We start from the raw sequence: 4,820 nt of genomic DNA on the forward strand, positions 1-4,820 counted from the left end.
CATATTTTTAAATATGCAGTTCTTATAATCAGGATTTTTAAAAATGCTATGTAAGAACAATATTAACATTGCTAAAACGTTTATTTAAATTTTAAATATTGTTATCAAACTAAGCCTCTAAGATAAGCATATAAATCACCACTGAGTTTTACAAGGCAATATATTTATATGGTGCAGTTCCATATATTATGAACGCTTCCCTGCATATTTTCTAGCTAAACTCAACAAAAATTTGATCTCAGATCATAATGGCAGTGGTTTCTTTTACATTATTACTCAGCATAGTATGTAAAAACATCTGTCATACTGCTATTTCTGATTTTGTACATATGCAGACTACAAAATAAAATACCATTGAAAACTAACTTCCATGTTTGAACTACATCTCATTCTTACATGAATTACCTCAGTTTTCCTTTCCAAGTTATTAAGCTACGTAAGAGTCCAACAAAGCAGTTGACGTTAAACATCTCTAACCCATATGACAGTAAGTTTGAGGATTTTCAAGAAACAGATTTTGTGCTTAGACTAAAATAGATGTTCAGAAGTGAGTTAGCAAACTTCAACTCTTAGCTTGAAACAAGTATAAATGGCCACAACAAAAATCTCTCCCTAATACTGACAAAATCCCTGCAGGAAAAATACCCAACACCTCTCTACTCCTGCACACATATACGCACGCTTAATGTTCTACACATATTCTCATCTACCATAACTGATGTATTGTCAATATTTTGGTACATAAAAAGTCCCAAGTAATGTTTAAGGTAAGTATTTTTTTATTCAAATTTATATTGAAATATTGAAATATTTTAATTTTCAACTCCAAGAAATGTCTCATTTTTCACTCTAAACAAGAAAGAATTTAAAACTAAACAGGAAAAACTCGTATATAGAAAGATATTTAACCATAACAGAATGCTTAGATCTGAATAGGTACACAAAAGGAAGCCACAGTCCTCTAACCCCTTAATACATGCATATATTTCAAATCTAGCCTTAACGACTCTATATCCAATCAACCAGGGGAAATGTGTAAGATATAAGGCAGGATGACTTTATTTTATAATCCTGAACAATCTCAGTTTTGTGAGTAATATTTAACATCTAAAGCTAGTTTGATTAATTTGTATTGTTATGGTAGATATTAGCCTTATTGTCATAATATGCCACTATTATCAATTTTGCAACTTCTTTAGGTTACAAGACTGCCATCATTGTAACAGTCACAGAACTAAAGTTTAAGAAATATGTCACATTGGATATTAACAGCAACCTACTTAAAAATTATGAATCAAAACAATAACACTCTTTAGTGTTACATGAGCTACACAAAGTAATTTCCACTAAGTGTAGCTTTGTATTTAAACAATGTAGTATGCACATTTTACAAATTGATGGAACTAACTACATCAACTCAGCTTGTTTAAATTCATTTCTCTTTTAAAAAGATTTATGAACAAATGCCATTTAAAACCGCATAACACAGCAAAAAATGTATACAACTAGTTCAATACATCAGTCTTAAAATTCTTCCTTAAAGTACAGTGGATAGATGAACTCAAAAGAATAGAGTTCACGAACAGAGGTCTGAGACAACTTTTATTTCTCCATTAGATTTATATATGGAGAACCAAGAGCTTTTAATAGAGAGAAAGACAATCACATCTGTTACCCGTAACCAAGCATTTTTCCAATATCTCAATAGGACTGATGAAGCAGAAGGTAACCTATCTCAGAATTACACAAAGTCAAAAATAATTAATGAAATTTAGGAAATGTACATCAGATTACTCTTACCACTCTACATACATACATATATATATATATATATATATATATATATATATATGTTGTAAAAATCTGTCTGTAAAAAGGCTGCAAATGTGATATTGGTATAACTTGTAAAAGATAGAGGATCACATTGCCATTCCAAAGTTTAGTTTGGGACTTGCACATTGGAATAGGTACCTACTAGACCACTAGCAAAAATTTCAAATACAAATTAGTATAGAGATACTTTTCCTGAATTTTAGTTTTATGTTCTTCTTTCAACTCCTAAGATGATCGTTCATAACTTCTGCAAATATGTTCTTTCTGTATGTATACAATTGTTCTTAAATAGTCATGGTTGGGGGAAAAAAAAATCAGCTAACCAATAATGAAGTAGAATCTTTAAAGAGATTTCTAGAAATGACACCTGGTTTTGATTTGTAAGCTAAACATTTCACATACCAGCTTGAAAAGTATATGCTTGCTATTCTAAAAGCCACAGCAGGTATTCTGAGTGGGGTTTGAACTAAACCTTGCTATAAAGTTTCAGGAGTATACAGCCCATTACTGTAAAACCTATTTTATTCGGCTCGCTTGAGAGTACACACCAGTAGTTAGAACTGAACCCATTTAAATGATCTGATGTTACTCAAAACTCTTCTACTCTAGGATTGTAAAATGCCTTGGACTTCATTCTTAGAAGCACTTCACAGCTGCTATTTGTTGCTATAAGAAGAGAAAATGAGCTTTTAAGCGAAAGACTTCTTGTCTCATTTCTGTGACAAGAGCCTGGACACTGTTTTTTGACAACACTGGAATGGTCTCATTGTATGGGTGGAGAAAGTTCACATTAGATGAGGTAAGCATTTTCAACTAAATTTATTGAAGAGAACAGAAGAAAGATTGACAACTTTCACATACCTATACTGATAACAATATTTTATAAAGCATGCCTACTCTACAGCTTTGTGCAGTTTCCTCTGTAGCATTTCTATTAGAAACTGTCATAAGAAAATACAATGTATTAATGCTTGTTTCACAGGAGATCCCAATATAGAAAGGATTTAACATTCAAGGCAGAAATTTGGTTCATTTCTTTTTCCTTCAACAGATAGTGAGTTTTTAATACAGTTCCACATTCAAAAAAGACACATGAAGGCAAATAAGAATTCAAACCATTTACTGGATTACTTGCCTCTGTGTACAAGAACTCGATCTAATCATTTGAGGCTTTTAGAAACCACCGTACAGAGAAGAGAGATAAAATTATCAATAAGAATGCTTTTAGACAATTTTAAACATGCAGATTATTCAAAACACATGTAGAAATCATTAAATTAAGTGGAAAAATCTAAAAATAAACTACAAAGTATTGTTAAAAAAACAGATCTAGTTCAAAGGATTCAACAAACATCCTGTTAACATACTTGGACAAATCATCCATAATATATAGCCCAATGAAAACACTGCAAAAATACTCTCCAAACAGCATATCATGAAGAAAACACAAACAAAGCTTTTAATGTGTATTACAATTCTATATAAAATGTAATATATTCTGTCATATTGTTTAAAAGATAGGCAAGTCCAACTTTTTCAGCCAACCATCTTTTCCACTATTAACTCAAAAATTACCTAGGTTTCTCACTTTATAGTAATTATAATTATCTCATCATTGTGCCAATATCCCCAGCATATATGAAAAAAATGTTAGGAAAATGCTATACAGTGAAACTGTGGAAAAATACTTCTCTATTAATGTAGAAAAAATACTATTCAAATACTTTTCTACATGTAAGATCCATATAACAACTGTAAAATCTACATTATCATGCAGTTTCTCTCATTGATTTGCCTACTAACCATCCTGTCAGGACAAATTCCAAATTTTCAACTTTCTAAACACTTCAGACAACTGTCAGGTGATTTAGTGTTGCTGCTACACACACAACCCAAACTACACCACCACAGAATTATCATCTTCCTATTTATTCTAGTTTCCTTCTCCCACCTACCTAACATATTTATACTCACACTAGCACAAACGGAGCTGCAGACCAAAGGAGGGTATGAAATAATTCTCTCAGCCTCTCAACAAAACTGCAACTACTGGCAACGTTTGCTTTTAAACCAAGACATGGCTAAATATAACAAAGTCTTCAAAATGCTAGGTTTTATGTGTAAAAACGGTAACACGGAGGAGTAATTATATTTCAAATGCATTCATATTCCACATAGCCCAAGATCTGTACCATTGACTCATAGTAACTAAAAAACCCTGACCTCTCAGTTGAGAGGGAACAAAGACCATCAATAAAAGTGAAAGTAAAATCTAAAAATATTTTGTTAATATGTGGCATATAAATAAGAAACAACTAGGTGGTATAAGAAGTTTTACTGAATCCCATTTGCAGTGACCTATATAGCTTATGCATGGCTTCACTATCAGAAGCATCCCAAAGTCAGCTGATAAAACCTTCTTTATCACATCATGTATAAAACATACTACGTATTTTGGTGTTAAGCCATCTTGCTTCAAACGCTGAGCCAGAAGAATACAAAAAGTGTCCCGACTATATTAACCCTCTTTCAATAAATTAGAGTCTGAGGTTATGAAATATAGAGAACAAAGCCAAAAAAAATAAACTGTAAAACGACTATCAAGGAGATAAAAAGTTAAGAAAAACGCCATCTGTCCTGAGTGGATCATGCTCATAAACAACAACCCAGTTGTTCTGTTATCATTGTCTGTGCAGACACATTTGAGGAAAAAATAAAACCCAACAGTTCAGTGTGTGGCATCAACCATACCGAAAACACTCGGCCTTCTCGTTCCACCCTCAAACAGTCTTTATCCTTAAAAACCATTAAAAACGCTGCAAGTTTTCACGCTTTCGGTCACCTTTAAGCGACAGCCCGCGGGATCCAAGTTCCACACGCCCGTCTTTGCCCGCGGGGCTGCCCCAGCGCCCCCCACCCCCGCCGAAGCTCGCAGCAACACCCACCGCTGGGCTCCCCGCTCCCCGCCGCAGGGATGCGCCCCTCAA

This window comes from Rhea americana, unplaced genomic scaffold, assembly GCF_003343005.1.
Source record: "Rhea americana isolate MKP2758 unplaced genomic scaffold, rheAme1 scaffold_211, whole genome shotgun sequence".
Lineage (NCBI taxonomy): Eukaryota > Metazoa > Chordata > Aves > Rheiformes > Rheidae > Rhea > Rhea americana.